The 20,443-nt window shown below is 43.4% G+C and overlaps 1 pseudogene across 1 annotated transcript in view; it reads left to right on the top strand.

Annotated features, from left to right (window-relative positions):
* The window catches only part of LOC148517348 (uncharacterized), a 165,208-nt pseudogene that overhangs the window by 100,852 nt on the left and 43,913 nt on the right, over positions 1-20,443 (top strand). Inside the window, exon 13 of the transcript XR_015879298.1 lies at positions 2,295-2,358. The product of XR_015879298.1 is annotated as an uncharacterized LOC148517348 (transcript). The remainder of the gene's footprint in view (positions 1-2,294; positions 2,359-20,443) is intronic.

Genomic DNA, 20,443 nt, shown 5'->3' with positions numbered 1-20,443 from the left:
TACAGCTCTGAAGGTGAAGGCTGTCATAGAAGTGCTAGAGAAGAAGGCTGTGAGACAGTGGGGAGGAGGACCCTGCTCCTAGGAGCTTACAATCTAGGGAGGAGCTTACAATCTAATATATATATATTCAATTCCCCTTTATTTAAAGATCTATCTTCTTCCCATTAATATACTCATTTACTATTTTAAGTTTGGTAACAAATTAATATCAGTGTCACTGAGAAGTTACTGTATATGTATAGTTTAGAAATGTTTCCTAGCAGGATGAAATGAGGAAATGTGTGTGTGCTTTCTGTAAACATATCAAATTTTCCCTTAGGCCATGTTTTAAGGATATCCATGCTTAAGTCCAGATGGTTAAATTAAATTGACTAAGGTACTAATTAAGTTACCTGTGCTCAAGCATGGATATCCTTAAAACCTGAACTGTAATGGCGGAGTTTGGGAACCTCTGCCTTACGGTCGGTACACACTAGATGTTAGTGATGCTGGAGGGGTGCTGGCATTGGCAAGTGCATACACATTTGTCGATGCCGGGAGCGACGGCACGAGAACAGGGGCCATTCAGCAGCATGGCCCCCGCTAATGATGTCGCCCGTCGGACCTGCGTGCAGGCCCGACAGGTGATGTCACTGATGATGTGCGGGAGTACGCATCGTCGGTGACATTGAGGGTACACACTAGACAATATTGCCAGCATGTCGGCCGATCTGGCCAGATCGGATGACCTGTCATCTAGTGCACAGGTTCTCAACTCGGTCCTCAGGACCCCAAACAGTGCATGTTTTGCAGGTCTCCTCACAGAATTAAGTGAAATAATTAGCTCCACCTGTGGATCTTTTAAAATGTGTCACTAAGTAATGACTACACCTGTGCACCTGCTGGGTGACCTGGTAAACGTGACCTGTGTGGGGTCCTGAGGACTGAGTTTGAGAACTACTGGTCTAGTGCAGTGGTTCTCAAACTCGGTCCTCAGGACCCCACACAGTTCATGTTTTCCAGATCACCAGGCAGGTGCGCAGGTGTATTCATTACTCACTGACACATTTTCCAGGTCACCCAGCAGGTGCACAGATGTATTCAGTACTCACTGACACATTTTCCAGGTCACCCAGCAGTTGCACAGGTGCATTCATTGCTCACGGACAAATTTCCACAGGTGGAACTAATTAGTTCACTTGTGATTCTGTGAGGAGACCTGGAAAACATGCACTGTTTGGGGTCCTGAGGACAGAGTTTATGAACCTGTGGTCTAGTGCAGTGGTTCTCAAACTCTGTCCTCAGGACCCCACACAGTTTACGTTTTCCTGGTCACCCAGCAACTGCACAGGTGTATTCATTACTCACTGACACATTTTAAAAGATCCACAGGTGGAACTAATTATTTCACTTGTGATTCTGTGAGGAGATCTGGAAAACATGCACTGTTTGAGAACCTGTGGTGTAGTGTGTACCCGGCATAAGTGGAAGGAGAACTCAGCTTGTACAATATCAGCACAATAGATTCAGGGACTGCAATTTTCTGTATAGTGCTATTTCTCCCATTTTAAAAAACATCCCTATTCTTCCTTAATTCACTAAATAGATTACTGTACTCAGTGGCTTAAGGCCCCCATACATCTGTGACAGATCCTCGCAATGTAGCGATGGGATCGGAAACGCCATCAATGTTCCGCGATCCGACGACATGTTAAATTTCACCGATCTGCCAATCACGATAATTTTTGGAAAACATGTTGGATTTGAGCGATCCTGCAATGCCAGGTTGCAGGATCGCAACATCCCGGCAATCCGTCGCTGATCTATGGGGGCCTTTAGACAGAGCAAGTGCTCGGAACACTAATATTAATATTTTTCATAGAAATGGATAGTTCATCACGGGCACATATAATGACAATAGTTCAAGATGCACAAATTATTAAACATCTATTCCAACACTTTACAGTTTGAATTTATTTAATATGTAGAGACCTTTAAAACATGAGTGTTCACAAACAAAAAAAGGAAAAATTACATACTGGTAATTGTCAGATGTAGCAGTGAAATAATGACTTGAGTGCATGCAGCACCCCACTTCCTCCTGTACAGCAAATGAGAGGCCACCTGTTAGGTAGAGACAGTAGTCACAATAACAATGCTTAATGATTGATTACAGAGCACAACGAAGTTTAAGTGACAGCGCGTCTATCTCTAGCCTGTGTGTTGATGTCATGATGCTAGTTAAATAGCCATGAGCAGTCTATTTTTTTTGCGTGACAAATGACCTTAATTTACTCTGGCTTAATGTTTTGCAGACTGCAGGATCTTCAACCCTCTAATTAAGGGACAGGAGCAATTGCTGCGATTTAGACTGTGCAGGTAATAAATCCATAGGGAAAAACGAGTTATATAGATGTCACAATTTTGCACTGGTGATTGGGTCTTTTGCGTGATGCTTTATCTGGCAGTTGATGTGATATGTGCCCTGAGTCACATCATGGAATTTGGAATGAATCATGAGGAAGTGAGCTAAGTCGGTTTACGTAGTAAGTTAGAAATGTGGAAGGAGAGACCTCTAATTAAGGCTAAGTTTCTCGTACAGTCAGTCACATTTATCCTATGTGTAAGGTCTATTAAATTGGTGGCATTTACCATTAGCATGAAAGTTGGATTGCAGAAGAGCCGTTCACGAATAACAAATGAAAAAATAAATATGGTAATTACCAAGGTCACATTCTCTAATTATACTGTAAACTAGGTTTATTGATTCATGGCATTCATTTAATTTTGGAAATAAAGAAGAAGAAAGGAAAACTCTATTTGGTGAGCACTCTTGATTCGTAGAACGGAGAATATAATTAAAAATATATATAATAATAAAATATAACTTTTATTCTATGTAATAAAAATAAATGCCACCTAGTATTGACAAAACAAAACAGACATACATATAAATACAGAGATATACAATTGCTGTCCTATGCGATGCATGAGACAAGTTGCATAGCATGGATCATACACCCTAATCATAGAAATAGTATAAATTGATCCACTAATCTCTGAACTGGTAATATGGAAAAGTATCTATCACCTCCGTAAGTGGCAAAATATTGTAATGACATACACTTCTTCGTATCTTAGTTTTCAGATTTTCACAAGATAAGTACTACAGTTTGTACCCTTAATAATGTCAAACAAGTCTTGAGATATATAGCATAAAGGTCTAAAGGTATAACATAAGAGAATCAGGAAAGTCAGGGTAAAAGACTGCTACTCCTCAATCTGATGCTCTCCACCTGTGCCGTAGCTATCTGTGAGGAGTGAGTGATTGCCGAAGAGCAGTAACCCTTGGAAACAAAAGCCTGACAGGGACGTTACTCAAGTTTTCGTTTCTGCTGTCAGGTGTCTAACTATTGCATTGGACACCTGATGAGATAATTACTGGTTGAGATTGGCCACAGTCAATAGAGGAAAGAATAGATATGCATATTGGATTGTATGATCTCCAGGAACAACCTGGATAAAGTTATACCTGTGATTGACGCAATTCCTATCATCAACTGTGTGCAACAAAAATGCCTAGCCCACCAATATGATACAATATCATTTCTGTTAGTACAATAAAAAGAAATTGGGGCATTTGAATAGTGCACACATGTATTTTGCTGAAGTCACCTGTCAGGAATGTAGAAATACACATTGAAATATTGCATTTAATTTCCTAACTAATTGCAAAAGTGCGGTGGTACATGTGAGTTATATTAACAGACTTCATATTTCTAACACTGTATCTATCCTGAGTAAAAAGGATCTCAATCTCAAAATTAAACACATTGTTAATCCCTTAACTCACTTGATACATCACAAAAAAGAAATTGTTACATACACAGAACATATACCTTAGACCTTTGACAGGAGTTGTTCTCCTGATCATATATACTTATTTGTACATAGGTTTCTGAAGTTGTGGTACACAAATAGATTTACATGTGTAGAAGACACTGTTAAATTAGATGTGCATAGCTGTGGGTCACTATCTAGTGCATCAATAAGTATACTGTTTATCAAGCCAGTGGAATATAAGTATTGATTTATAAAGCCTCATTTGAAACAGAATAACATAACGCCAACCTCAAGAATAACCCGTCAGTGACCTGCTCTCTGGCCACCTCGGGTGTCCCAATTGGATGATATAGAGGCACGAATAAATCCCACAATGATAGCTCAAACCCCGAAAGTTCCACATCCATAACCGGCTTAACAGCCTCCTCTGGAATCCCGGATGGGCGGATAGCTCTATCAATGCACACCTAATTTAACAGTGTCTTCTTCACATGTAAATCTATTTGTGTACCGCAACTTCAGAAACCTGTGTACAAATAAGTATATATGTGATTTAAATCGTGATTTCATTCAAAGTTGATTTAAATCAGCACACCCTGAATAGCAGTACTGAGTAATAAGACTCGAGTAGTGGTAATTCTCAAGAAAATTCCAACAGAAATGATGCCCACTAATATGCCACAAATAAGTGTAGTTATCAGTAATAATAATTAACCAGCAGTAATGTCCAATAAAATGACAGATGTCACAATAATACCCAATAATATGCCAACAACAACAGTAATGAAGTTACCAGCCATATTATATGCCAATAAAATGTCACCAATATTGGAACAGTATGAGTAATGCCCAAATGGTCCTGGAGAGGTGGTGGAACTCCTCTCCCCCGCCGCCTACAATCCCCTCTCCACGCTAGGCAGAGCTACTCTGAGACACACACACTGTTGTGTATAGGAAACTGTAAAGTGAATGGCCAGGGGCCCGAATCTTTGGGGGCTTTAATAGTGTGAAATACATTTTAGATGCTTTTTTAGCACTACTGCCATCAGCTGAGTCTACAATGTTAGGTCACTTAAAAAAAAGTTCTATATCATCGGCGCACAGTAACTCTTAATTATTTTTCTTTCATGCCTCTGAGTTTTTTTATGGGGTCCCCACAAAAAAGTCTGTCACTTGCAGCCCCATGTCTTTTTGCACCCACTATGTATCACCTTCGTTTTCTCTGCAATGAGGGACCTCTGAAGAAATTGAACCTCCCTAGGCAGACAGTGTTTTGAGCCAGTATTCAGTATGCATATAATAGAACACGTGGTACCGTAGCCACTGGTTTACGTAGGAATAATATTTCATCTTCAATAAAAGTAAAGATGGTGACACAGAAATTGAGGATGCTACTGTAGAAGTGCAACAGGATGAAGGGGATATTTGTGTATCTTATACTCATGAAGAAGTTGATAATTAATGTGTTGGACAAGAAGTTGATTAAATGCAGGAGGAAGATGTTTTTTGTGTCAAAGTAAGTCAGCCACCAGTGGCAGCAGTTCTTACCAATGACAAGAAGAAGGCCATTGTCATGCCTGGGCATAAGACCAAAAAATCCACCTCTTCAGTATGGATTTATGTTTATCCAAATCCTGCAAAATTTGTCAAGCCATCTGTACCGTTTGTGGAGCCAAAGTAAGTAGAGCTAGGGACATTAACCATCAAGGAACTACCTCCTTGTTATGTCATTTGCAGTGACTTCATGCAAATTATTTGGGAAAATCTCAACATCCTGTAAAATAATAACAAACAGCCCAGCATCAGCTGCCAGCAGCATGGATAGATCCCAGCACATGCAATCTCTACTGCCAACACTTAATAATTGGAGGTAGTCCTCATGCATCCAATTTGCAAAGGTTAACTGACTCCTCCCCTCTCCAGGACTCCCAGGAAGAATCTTTGCACGCTAGGGCTGCTGCTTGGGGTGAATCATCATCACAGAACGGGACCAAGAAGACTGGTTTCAAACAGTGAAACAATAATTTGCAAGAGGAAGCAAGTATGAAAGCTGCCATCCAGCTGCAAAATAGATCACGGAAGCCATGAAGGCTATGCTTGCATTAGATCTGTGTTCAATATCTGCCATCAATGAATCTGGGTTTAGACAGTTAATTGAGGTCCTATGTCCCCGCTGCCAATTTCCATCTCGATTCCATTTTACCAGAACAGCCTCACCTATCTCGGGAAGTTAAAAAAAAACGTATTCTTGGCCTAGAAAATGCCATTGTGCCGAGTATCCTCTTAACTACAGTCACATATGGACAAGCGGTACAGGTCAAATAGAAGATTATATAACTGTGACAGCCCACTGGGCCCAGCAGCAGCAGTATCTAACACAAAACACACACTTATTCACAGGCAGCCTACTCTCTGTATAACCAGCTTCACTAAGAGGCATACTGGTGTCAACCTGTTGGAAAAACTCACGGATGTGATAGCAAAATGACTTACCCCTCTAAGGGCCATATCTTATTAGCCGAGATAAGCCATTTTTACCCAAAGAGTTTTCATTTGTGAAAACTTTTCACCAACAATCATTAATCAGGGAATCCTATTGGCCTATACGAAAACCCAGGGCTGTAACTAGGGTAGTGCAACCAGTGCCATGGCACAGGCCACCGCAGGACAGGGGGTGCCGTTTGGGCCTGTCAATTTTCCTGTCATTCTTACTTGTAGCTTCCTCTTCTTTTATCCCCAGCATCTCCTGGCATCACCTATCTCTTCCCTGGCCCTATTTACGAAATGGGGGGGCGTCAATGCTCTCTCTGGCACAGGGCACCAAAAAGTCTAGTTACGGCTCTGCGAAAACCTGCATAGGAATTTTTGCCACTCTGTATTCGGGACTCCTGAGCAGGTGATTATATTTGGGTAGAAATGTCAGGACTTGGTTCAGAACCCCTTGGACAACCTCCTTAGTGACTAATTAGGCAAAAAAAAAATTATTAAATTAATTGGCTTAATTTGCCTTAATTTGCCAATAATTGCATCTTTTTTGGGATGAAAAAAAAGTAGTGGGACAGGTATATGGGGGTGCTGTATGGATGGGACAGGTGTTTTAAACAGGTATATTTTTAACTTTGCCCTATGACACAAAAATATACTTACATCCATTTTAATGTACCCCTAATTTAGCTACATAATTTATTTGGTCATAAATATTGCTTTCTATAATTTTTTCACTATTAGAAAAATGCATTACAGCCATTTGACACAATTTAAGAACCCCAAACCCTTTGATTATGTAAATTAACAGACTTATATACTGTTACCTAATATTAGTATACCTTTTTTGGGGGTACAGGCTGATTTTCCCATTTTCACCTGTATTTAGTGCCTGTCAACCCTGCAAGAATTATCATGCGAATGCATCATCACCGGTTTTGCAATAGGATAGCCCGATTAAATGGGAGCGCACATATATGCAATAAGGGTCATTTTCGTGGAAGCAGTGCAATATGTTTACACTGGCGCAAACTTATCGTTATCGCTGCTAATAAGATGTCCCCCCTCAGACCTTTTACGAGCATTATAACTGTGTGAACTGTATGTTTTGCACACACAATAAACTTGGTGGTTCAGAATTTTTTTTTTAAATAATAGGTGCATGCAGGACTTGCTGTCTGTGGCCCGTAAAACTTCTGCCCATTTTCAGCACTCAGAAACTGCATATAAAAGCTTTCAGCAGCTGCAACAACCGTTCAATTTGCCATTCCACCAACGGAAGCTTTAGGTAGTAACCAGGTGCTTCAGTGACTGGAGAAACAGCAAAAAGCCATCCTAACCCACACTGCAAGTCATGAAATAGTGAGAGGAGGGGAAATTTACCTTACTCCAGCACAGTGGAGAATACTCTCTGTTTTGTGCAAGATATTGAAACCATTTGAAATAGTAACCCAAAAAGTTTTCATTTGTGAAAACTTTTCACCAACAATCATTAATCAGGGAATCCTATTGGCCTATACGAAAACCCAGGGCTGTAACTAGGGTAGTGCAACCAGTGCCATGGCACAGGCCACCGCAGGACAGGGGGTGCCGTTTGGGCCTGTCAATTTTCCTGTCATTCTTACTTGTAGCTTCCTCTTCTTTTATCCCCAGCATCTCCTGGCATCACCTATCTCTTCCCTGGCCCTATTTACGAAATGGGGGGGCGTCAATGCTCTCTCTGGCACAGGGCACCAAAAAGTCTAGTTACGGCTCTGCGAAAACCTGCATAGGAATTTTTGCCACTCTGTATTCGGGACTCCTGAGCAGGTGATTATATTTGGGTAGAAATGTCAGGACTTGGTTCAGAACCCCTTGGACAACCTCCTTAGTGACTAATTAGGCAAAAAGAAATGTATTAAATTAATTGGCTTAATTTGCCTTAATTTGCCAATAATTGCATCTTTTTTGGGATGAAAAAAAAGTAGTGGGACAGGTATATGGGGGTGCTGTATGGATGGGACAGGTGTTTTAAACAGGTATATTTTTAACTTTGCCCTATGACACAAAAATATACTTACATCCATTTTAATGTACCCCTAATTTAGCTACATAATTTATTTGGTCATAAATATTGCTTTCTATAATTTTTTCACTATTAGAAAAATGCATTACAGCCATTTGACACAATTTAAGAACCCCAAACCCTTTGATTATGTAAATTAACAGACTTATATACTGTTACCTAATATTAGTATACCTTTTTTGGGGGTACAGGCTGATTTTCCCATTTTCACCTGTATTTAGTGCCTGTCAACCCTGCAAGAATTATCATGCGAATGCATCATCACCGGTTTTGCAATAGGATAGCCCGATTAAATGGGAGCGCACATATATGCAATAAGGGTCATTTTCGTGGAAGCAGTGCAATAAGTTTACACTGGCGCAAACTTATCATTATCGCTGCTAATAAGATGTCCCCCCTCAGACCTTTTACGAGCATTATAACTGTGTGAACTGTATGTTTTGCACACACAATAAACTTGGTGGTTCAGAATTTTTTTTTTTAAATAATAGGTGCATGCAGGACTTGCTGTCTGTGGCCCGTAAAACTTCTGCCCATTTTCAGCACTCAGAAACTGCATATAAAAGCTTGCAGCAGCTGCAACAACCGTTCAATTTGCCATTCCACCAACGGAAGCTTTAGGTAGTAACCAGGTGCTTCAGTGACTGGAGAAACAGCAAAAAGCCATCCTAACCCACACTGCAAGTCATGAAATAGTGAGAGGAGGGGAAATTTACCTTACTCCAGCACAGTGGAGAATACTCTCTGTTTTGTGCAAGATATTGAAACCATTTGAAATAGTAACCAATGAAGTGAGTTCAGACACTGCCAGCCAGAGTCAGATGCTTAGTTATACTACTGGAAAAGCAGCTAGAGAAACTGAAGGAGGAGATGAAACAAAGTGATTCTGTGAAGTATGTTTGACTTGTAGCTCAAGTTCTTTATTCCTTTCACAAGGACCAAAGGGTTTGCAACATCTTGCATCTGCATCACTAAGTTTGGCAACCTTGCTTGATTCTAGGTTTGTCCTATGTAATGTCTTTCTTTGCAACTGACTCTGATCTTAAGAGATACAAAGAGCTCCTTGTGAGCAAGTTGGCAGCCTATGTGGCACAATGCACAACAATGTCTTCAGTTTTCCTGCAGTTGCTGATGCCAGGAAAAACTGGTGATGAGTCAACTCAGGACACCAGAGTGAAACACCATTATGACATCTGGTCAGGCTTAGAAGAATTACCCAAAATTATTGACCTCTCTGCCTTGACTCAGTCTGATACAGTAAGCATCAATAGAATGGTGGACAATCATTTTAATGACAATGAACAAATTACCATGTCACACAGTCCCTTTGAATACTGGGAGGAAAAAAAATCGAATTTGGAGCCCCTTGTTCAAACTAGGTTTGCTTTATTTAAGCTGCCCACTCTCCATATATGTACTCGAAAGAGTGTTTAGCACAGCCAGAAACCTTGTGAGCAATCGGCGTAGGATGCTACTTACTAAAAATGTGGAAAAACTGATGTTCATAAAAATGAACTACAAATTCTATGAGAAAGACCTTCTCCACCAATTACAATAACAAAGTACAGAGACTTCTGTAACAGTGGATTCCAGTGGGGATGAGCTAATATTGTGTAGTGATGATGATAATAACAACACTGATGAGAATAAGGATGATGACAACTTCCAACTGTAGACATGATTAACAACACTGTTAGCCGCCATAAGCCCATTGGTTACTTGATTTGAGGTGCCCAAATAAACCAAGCACTTCAGCCACAAAAGTGGTAGTCTCTGTCGCTGATGTGCTTGGTTTTTTAAATAAGGGTGGCTGGGAGGGACAAAGGACAATTCCATTATGTGCCACTTTTCATTATGGGCTTTGCCAAGATTGTGTCTGTTTTAACAGGCAGTGTACTTTATATTACAGTTATTTATTGTTCTTTTGTATCTTGCAATGCCATCCATCACCATCTTCTCATCCAGCTGTATAGGGCCCAATTTCTGTATATTTTCAGCGGATACAGACTAGTATCATCAAATCATATAATTATTCACTTAGACTAGGCTGTTACTCTGCCTTAAATCCTAAGGAATCAATATTATTGCAATTTTGGATGCTTGTTTTTTTATAGTGTTTTCGATGTCTCTGATTTGTTGTTCTTTATAGTTCTATTCTGTAATCAACCAATTAATCAATCAATTCTTTACCTGGCTTCGACTAATACTACAACCTCCATTTACTCATGCTGGCCTTGGGCCTCTGATCTAGTTCTTGATTAATGAAACATTCTATAGCATAATAGTTTATATTAAACTGTCATCCTGTCTGCCACTGCAGTGCCACTATGTTTCCTAGATTTCCTGCATTCTTTTTTAAACTATCTTGTGTTTGTGCCACTGCTCTGTCACTTATTTTAATCAGTCAGCCCACAGCAGCTTTTTTACAATATTGGTGAAAGCTGAAAACAATATTGTGAGCTCTGAAGTGGTCAAAATTGACTGGAAATAACTGGAAATTAATGTAACTAGGGCAGTGCGCAATATACATGCAGGAGCTACACCCATGATGGGGTTCATTAAACTGAGAAGTGCAGAAAATTATATCACATGGAAGTTTGCAATGGAAATACAATTAAAGCATGAAAAGGTTGTCTTAAGTGTTGAACAATTCTATTCTATTATACATGGGAAAGTGTCAGCAAGAGACATGGACAGCACTGCAGGCAGCATATGAGGTTGGGGGTCTGATGAGAAGAATTATTCTGAGGCGTGTATTGTATAATACAAAGTTATGTTAATGTACAATTATGAGTGACTACATTGGAAATTATGTCCATATCCCAACTCTTAATGACTGTAGGAGTCCAGGTAGATGACAAAGAGATAGCCATGGCAATACTACAGAACTTGATGCCTGAGTTTGACTTGCTGGTAGTGGCATTAGAAGCAAAAACAGCCAAGTTAACTACAGAAATTATCAGGACAAAACTGCTGCAGTTCCAAGAACATGTGTCAGTTGAGTTAAATGCTGAAAATACTGTATTACACACTACAAGAGAGAAGCCCAGATATGTAAATGCGTATGTTATGTATGCCATAAAATAGGTCTCAAAGCATCTGAATGTACAGTAAATTAAAGAATGTAAATGCTATGCAGAATAAGAAATGCAACAACAAAGATGAGTCAGCTTTGAGTGTCACAGACAGACGCCAAAAAGATTGCTGGTATATTGACTCAGGGCTACTAGTTATTTTAGCTTCAAAGAAGAGTGATTCACTACATTAGCCACATGTTATCCTATAGCAATCTATAGCAATTAAAATAATTGGAAATTAAGTGCTTACAGCTACAAAAGTTGGAACAGTTCATACCCACTTGAAAATTGGGACTAAAAGCAAAGTCACAGAAATCCAAGATGTGCTTTATTTACAAGATATGGGAACAAATCTCAAAGCCATCAGCATCCTGGAGCAAAGAGGTCAATAAAATGTATCATGCTTGGTTATTGTCATGAGGGTAAAGGATATAGACTCTGCTATTCAGATACTAGAAAGATTGTTAAGTCAAGAGATTTTATATTCCAAGAAACAGCATAACTTAAAACTAGAGTTGAAAATGCAGAAAAAGCAGGGGTTAAAGTGGGCAGTAACGGGATGGAACTGTTTTTTTTTTTTGTGTGTGTGTGTGCAAGGGGCACTGAATAGGGTGGGTGGTTGCTACTGGGGGCACTGCACATGGGGTTGGCCACTACTGGGGCACTGTACAGGCTGGAGCCGCTACTAGGTTCAATGCATAGTGGGGGCTACTACTGGGGTCACTGCATAGGGGGGACTACTACTGGGGGCGCTGTATAGGGGGGACTACTACTGGGGGGGACAGCTACTGGGGGCAATGCATAGGGGGGACCACTTCTAGGGGCACTGATTAAAGGGGCACTACATAGGTGGACTACTACTGTGGGCACTGTATATGGGGACCACTACTGGGCCCACTGCATAGGGAGGGTGGCCGCTACTGGGGGCACTGTATAAGGGGGGTGGCCGCTACTGGGGTACTGTATAAGGGGGGTGCTACTAGGGGCAATGCATAGTGGGAACTACTACTGGGGGCACTGCGTAGGGGGACTACTACTGGGGGCACTGTATAGGGAGGACTACTACTGGGGCAATGCATAGGGTGGACCACTTTAATACATAGGGGGGACCACTTCTGGGGGCACTGTATAAAGGTCACTGTTAATGGGGCACTACTGAGGGCACTGTATATGGGGCACTACTGTGGGCACTGCATAGCGGACCACTACTGGGGGCACTGCATAGGGGTGCCCAAAGCATATTCTAGCACCTGGGCCCACCACTCTCTAGTTCAGCCACTGCCGGTGGTGGCTTTACTTGCCAGAGTTTTTTGGCTGCGGAGGGGTGATCTTTCTGGGGGTTGGATGCCTGGAGAGTGGGATTAGCTGCTCAGTAATGTGGCTGTGGGAGGGCGGTTTACCTGGGGTACCCCATTAGTGGTGTGGCCATGGGAGTTGGTTGTCCGGGGTGTAGGTGCTCAGTAATGCTGCCCCGGGGCAGAGGGGGCTGGCTCCTACACTTTCATCCTGGCACCTAGATTTTAGAAACATTTGTCAAGCCCTGATCTAAAATGTATTTCACACTATCAAAACCCTCAAAGGTTCTGGGGGCTTAGGCAACCCCCAGAGGAAGTAATTGGGGGAGATGAGTTCCACTACCTCTCTATGACCACTTTAAGCCCTGAGAACAAGTATGTGTCACTGGATATGTCAGCAGCTGGAGACATATCTGAACCAGAGACTACAAGCGTAGACATCCAACCACAGACAAGAACTTCTGCAAGATCAAACAGTGAAAAACCATCAAGGAGATACTATGAGAAATTTGGAAATATTGCACTCCGTGAACCTCAAGATATCCCAGAGGCAAAGTCAAGAAATGACTGATGTGAATGGAAATCACGATAGACAAGGAAATCAAGCCATTTAATGACAATAGTCATGAATTTATGAAGAAAGGAACTATTAATGGGGTTCACATGGTCAGAAGAATCCTGCTGATGTCCATACCAAGAAATGTGGACTAGACTCATAGGTTGCTGAGTTAATGCTGAAAGTAAAGATTGTTTGTGTAACATGGAGAAGCTTGCAGCGAGGGTGTGTGTGCTGAAATATGGATTGCGCTACTGCACAGTCTCCATGATTCTCCTTTAGGGAAGCATCAATGCCTTACCAAGATGGCCACCATTTGGTCTTCTGCATATGCACGGTACCATCTTGTCACAGTATTAGAGTGGTACAAGGATGTGTTCCACTTAGCGCCACTGAGACCCTGTGATATATCCACAGTATACCTGCTATCACCACTTGTGTATGTACCACTAGCCACATACATCACCGGCTGGTGCCTTCCATCCAGATACTGATAGTGTATGTAACAGTGAGTACAGTCCTATAAACTTACTACCACTCCTTAAGCAACTATTGGTTAAGTCTTAGGCTGTTTGGTGACTTTGAGGATCTGCTGGTGTATACTATTACTCTTCTTATACCATCACTAGATAGTACACACATATCTAAAAGTACCCTTGCTGTAATAATGTAGAAAATAATTAAAATAAAAAACACATTAAAATAACTAAAAATAAATTTATTGTACATACTTAGCATGTTTTAGCAAGTTAATTTTTGCCTTTGGTCACTTCAATAAGTGTGAGCCCCCCATGCGGCTCACAGAATAAAAAAGGTTGTGTACCCCTTTTCTAGAGAAACACTATTCTCCAGAGCGGCTGTTCACTTTATGTCCCATAGCAGTGACCAGGCTCGAACCAGGCTGCCGTGGAGCCGGGTAATTTCCCGGTGGTCCCCGCTGATTTAAGGCCACACCCCTTTCCACGAGGGGCAGGGCTTTGCAGGCCGCGATGGGGGGTGGGTTGGGGGAGGTAAGCTATTCTCCTGTACACCAGCAGCCAGAGTGCCCGATATTGAGGTAGTATACTGTACATACTGTCTGGCAGATTAGATTGGGGGGCTGGCCGAGAGGAGATTAGCTGTTCCAGGAAGTAGCTTGTAATGTATAACGGGAAGTGGGGCACTGTAGTGTGTTTGGTGGGGGTGGAGTCCGCAGAGCCCAGTTACAGATAGGGATGGCCATCAGTATGGTAACCATCGATGACAAAATAGCAAGTGGCCATTGATGGTAACCAACTATGCAATGGATGACCATCGATGCTTTCACCAACAGCTGTGTCACAGTGACACAGACTGCCCGCGGCCCGCATGGCGCTGCAGTCTGGGGGGCACATGGCACCCTGCCCACCCCGGCCCAGCCCGCTACTGATCGGGCCAACAGTGATTGACAACTCAACTGGGTGGGCGCATGTAAATGCCCGGCCAGTTGTGACGTCAGTCACGATGGATCATGCAGGCCTTATGCAGAGCACGATGGATCATGCACAGTCTGCAGTATCAAAGATTAATAATTGTGAAGTCTGCTCAGCTCATTTGGAGTTCCAAAGTCCAAAGGATTTATTTGCACAAAGAAATAAATAACGTACCACCATTTACAATACGCAAACGCGATTGGCATCAATACAATATCAATTCTGAATGCACTGACTTCCAACGGTCACTTCAGTACAATTTATAAGTCCACTTTCAAATAGTCCTTAGGGAATAAGATCATTGGATACAGGCAGGGATCTGTATATACTCGACGTCGGATAGGTCAGTTCCCTCTTCTTTGTGTGTGCCAACCGGATCTTCATTAGCCAGAGGGCCCCGCCGAAACCATCCCAATTCTGGAATTCCTTTATCTTACAGTATCAGGGGAAGTTTCAGTTTCTGGTTAATAACATTACATAACTTAACTGCAAATAAACAGGATCTAAAACATTATACCAATAATATTACATTTATGTTTACAACAGAGATGCAGTATTTACCTATAATACACTACAAATTAAATGCTGATTAAAATAAGACTAAACATCAATATACAGTGTGACACAGTCAGATTAGGGGTCCCTCTCCTGGGTAGAGGACTCCTTCCTTACACACACACAGCAGCCGGGAAACAGTACGCCAGACTGGATTCGAGTACAAGCTGGTCGGCGCCAGTCTTTATTGTGCAAAACAGAAATAACATAAAGAAAACATAAACATAAATCCTAGCCCTGTCGGGGCACTAACTTCACAGGTGGTTCCCTCACTACCAGAACCTGTCAGGGCCTAATGCCCTCATCAGCAACAAAGGCACAGCACAGTACTCACAGATAGGTTTTTCAAGTGTCTCTGAGCAAACTCCCTGCCTGCTCTCCCAGGTGAGACAATCAGCCCTCAACACACTAGGCTTATATTGGCCACTCTCAGGTGGAAACCCTAACAAGCCTGTTACCAGGCTGCGAGAACCAAAACTTGGAGTGGCCGTGGGTGGAGCCCTCCCTCTCCTCTCACCCACAACCCCCAGGACCCAAACCGGCTTTTCAAAAAGCCGAAACTCAAGCCTGCTACACTGCAGACTTTCTCCTGGGGGTTTAAAACACATAAGACAGGAATCTGGGACAAATGTACCTGCCACAGACCACTTTACCTGTTGTCCTATCACATATCCCCCCCCTTTGTTCCGACCTGTGGGGCGGAACAACTGAAGCCCCCAAACAATGAACGCGTGACAACGCGTCTGCATTGGCCAGCTGGCTTCCTGGCCTGTGTTTCACTGCAAATGTAAAAGTTTGTAACGCTAAGAACCATCTCGTAATTCTCGCATTACTGTCCTTATTTTCGGACATCCACTTCAAAGGGGCATGGTCAGTGATCAATTTGAACTTTCTTCCAACCAAGTAGTACCTGAGAGCCTCTAACGCCCACTTTATGGCCAACGCCTCCTTCTCCACTGTGGCATAGTTTCTCTCATGTACATTCAACTTTCTGCTAAGATAGAAAATAGGGTGTTCCTCACCCTCCTTGTTCTGGGACAGGACCGCTCCTATACCTACTTCTGATGCATCGGTTTGTACTATGAATTCCCTTTCAAAATTAGGAGTCATCAGGACTGGTTGGGAACACAACGCTACTTTCAACTCCTGAAAAGCTTTCTCTGCCTCAGGACTCCATTCTACCATGACTTTTTGTTTGCCTTTGGTCAGGTCAGTCAGTGGGACTGCCATGGTGGCAAAGTTGGGTATAAACCTCCTGTAGTACCCCGTAATTCCCAAGAAGGCTCTCACCTGCTTCTTATTCAGAGGCCGTGGCCAGTTTTGTATGGCATCAACTTTATTGAGCTGAGGCTTTATCAGGCCTCTGCCAATGGTGTATCCCAGATATTTTACTTCCTCCATGCCTAGACAACACTTTTTTGGGTTGGCTGTCAAACCTGTCTTATAGATGGAGTCCAAAACTGCTTGTGCCCTGGGTAAGTGAGACTGCCAATCAGGACTATGAATGACCACGTCATCCAGATAAGCAGCCGCATACCATCTATGGGGCCTTAGAATCCTGTCCATCATTCTTTGGAAGGTAGCAGGTGCCCCATGTAGCCCAAAAGGCAACATCTTGTACTGAAACAAGCCCTCTGGCGCTGAAAAAGCTGTCTTTTGTTTGGCGCTCTCGGTTAACGGTACTTGCCAATACCCTTTGGTTAGGTCAAGAGTGGTTAAATACCTTGCTGTCCCTAGTCTCTCAATCAGTTCATCCACTCTTGGCATCGGGTAGGCATCGAATTTTGAAACACTGTTCAACTTTCGGAAGTCATTGCAGAAACGCACACTCCCGTCGGGCTTTGGAATCAACACAATGGGACTTGACCATTCACTATGTGATTCTTCAATAACCCCTAACTCTAGCATATTTTTAATTTCTTTCAACACCGATTCTCTTTGTGCTTCTGGTAACCTATAGGGCTTTAGATTAACTTTAACCCCTGGGTCAGTGATGATGTCATGTTTAATGACCGAGGTTTTCCCAGGTACATCAGAGAACAGCACCCTATTTCTGATCAGAAACTCCTTGACCTCTTGTTGTTGAATTGCCGACAGGGTTTTTGCCACTGTCACTTCGGGAACTAAGGGCCCTGGATGTACTGGAGGGGCTCGGACGGCCGACAGTACCGTTCTATCTTTCCAGGGCTTTAACAGATTTATATGGTATATCTGTTCCGGCTTTCTTTTCCCCGGCTGGTAAACTTTGTAATTGACCTGTCCCACTCTTTCTAAGATTTCAAAGGGCCCTTGCCATTTAGCCAAAAGTTTATTTTCCACAGTGGGAACCAACACTAACACTCTGTCCCCAGGAGCAAAGCTGCATAACCGGGCATAGAGGTTGTATACCCTCTGCTGTGCCTGTTGAGCCTGTTCCAGGTGCTCTCTCACTATCGGCACTACCGCAGCAATTCTCTCCTGCATTTGAGAAACATACTCAATCACCGTTTTCTAAGGACTAGACTGCCCCTCCCATGTCTCTTTGGCAATGTCTAGTAACCCCCTTGGGTGTCTCCCATACAACAAGTCGAAGGGTGAAAACCCGGTGGAGGACTGGGGAACCTCTCTTATGGCCAACAATAAATACGGTAATAAGTAATCCCAATCCCTACCATCCTTGTCGACCACTTTCCTAAGCATGTGTTTTAACGTCTTGTTAAACCTCTCGACCAGCCCATCGGTTTGGGGGTGATAAACCGAAGTTCTTAACTGTTCAATTTTGAACAGGCGGCATAACTCTTTCATGACTTTTGACATAAACGGTGTACCCTGGTCAGTTAGTATCTCCTTGGGTATACCCAGCCTGCTAAAGACATGAACTAGCTCTCTGGCAATGGTCTTGGTTGACGTATTGCGCAACGGGATCGCTTCCGGGTACCTGGTAGCGTAATCCATTATGACCAGAATATACTGGTGTCTCCTGGCAGACTTCATCAAGGGTCCAACCAAATCCATCACTATTCTTTCAAACGACACCTCTATAATAGGCAATGGAACTAGTGGACCCTTAAAATGTGGCCTGGGAGCATGATACTGACACTCAGGGCAGGATGCACAAAAGTCAGACACCTCTTTATGAAGCCCGGGCCAGAAAAACCTCTGCATTATTCGCTCAGTGGTTTTCTCTAACCCTAGATGGCCTGCCATTATATGACCATGGGCCAGATCCAACACTGTTCTTCTGTAGGCTTTGGGAACTATTAGTTGTTCCACAATATCTTCCCCCTTCTTAGTCACCTGATATAACAAATCCTGACACATTGCCATGTGGGGATAGGACAAAGGACTATCAGGGTCTACGGGTTTACCATCAACTACTTTTACATTCTCCCTGGCTTTTACCAAAGTAGGGTCATTCAACTGCTCCATGGCAAAGACCTCTCTTCTGACCTCTAAATCAGGTAGACGATCACCTGGCCCAACAACACTTCCCACCTCAATGGGAGGCACATCAGTTGGCGGGCCACCGTCACGCTCTGCATTCTCTAGTTCGCCAATCATAGTAGAAAAAGGGAATAACTCTGACTCAGAAGAAACTCCCTCCTCTACTACATCGACAACCTTCTCAAATGGATCGGGGTTGTTCACCTCTGGAACAAAACGGCTTTCCCACAACTTCCAGAAGTGAGCAAAGTCTCTCCCCAATATTGCATCGTACACCAGACCATGCACCAAACCCACAGAAACTATAGCAGAGCCACATGGTGTCTCAATGTTCACCTCGGCAGTAACATAATATCGAGTATCCCCATGTATGCAGGTCACACCAACAGTTTTCCCCTTATGCCTCAAGGGGTTCACCAGCTCAGCTTTTATAAGTGTCACCAAGCTACCAGAGTCTAACAGTGCCTCTACTCGGTTGCCATCTACAGTGAGTACACACATGTGCTTATCAGTCTCAGCCTGCCGGTCAGCCGTACAGGCTGTCTGCGCAAAGAAAGACCCCCTGAGGTAGACATGAGCAGTCTCACATTTCATAGGTTCAGTTGTAAGTGAACAATTAGCGGCAATATGGCCGAAGCCACCACATCGGAAACACTGAGTCATATTAATGTCTAGTCGTTTACGGGGCAAGAACCTTCCTGGCCTAGCAGGTCTGTCTCCAGGTTCTACACCCTCAGTCTTATGTACATTCCACCGCCCAGCACCCTTCTCCCCTGGAACAGTCTTACCAGTGTCTGTGGGAGTTCGCCGGTGCACCATCGGGGCTCGGTGGGGCATACTCATCAGCTCCTAAGCCGCCACGTACCTCTCCACCAGCTCGACCAACTGGTCCACGGACTTAGGGTCTGCATGGCTCACCCACTTGCGCAGAGTCACAGGTAATGATCGCAGGTACCGGTCCATCACGACCCTTTCCACGATCTGTGGTCCCATCAGCGTCTCGGGCTGTAGCCATTTTGAGGACAGATGGACGAGGTCATGCATCTGTGAACGTGGAGGCTTGTCCCTATGGAACTCCCAGCGGTGGACCCGTTGGGCACGAACAAAGGTGGTGACTCCCAAGCGAGTTAGGATCTCCTGTTTTAGTTTTTTATAGTCCTTGGCATCAGCCAGGCATAAGTCGAAATAGGCCTTTTGTGGCTCTCCAGACAAAAAAGGTGCCACCCAACTTGCCCACTGCTCCTTGGGCCAACTCTCCCTTTCGGCTGTTCTTTCAAACGCGGTGAGTTAGGCCTCCACATCATCGCCCGAAGTCATCTTTTGGAGGAAGTGACTGGCTCGTACGGAGTGAGTGGTGGTGGGAGGACCAGTAGTAACATCTCTGGGCCGGGCGACCAGGTGCTGTACCACCTCTCTTATGGCCTGGCTGTTTTCCGCTAAGGCCTGGCAGGTTTCCTCGATGGCGACCTGTTGTTGCCTCTGGGCTGTCTCCAAGGCCAACAGTTGCACCCTGGTGGATTCCTGCTGAGCCCTGGTAGATTCCTGCAGAGCTACTATAGCTTCCTGCTGAGCCCTGGTAGATTCCTGCTGAGCTGCTGTAGCTTGGAGCAAGGCCTTAACAATTTCCTCCATTTTGTCCTGGGGTGTAGGTTGGAAGCTGAACCTTGCCTCTCTGAGCATTGGCTGATGCCTCCTCTATGGGACTCCAAGGACAC

This window comes from Taudactylus pleione, unplaced genomic scaffold (genome assembly GCF_031769625.1).
Source record: "Taudactylus pleione unplaced genomic scaffold, aTauple2 ptg000218l, whole genome shotgun sequence".
In the NCBI taxonomy this organism is placed as follows: Eukaryota; Metazoa; Chordata; class Amphibia; order Anura; family Myobatrachidae; genus Taudactylus; species Taudactylus pleione.
This window is presented reverse-complemented; position numbering and strand designations above follow the sequence as displayed.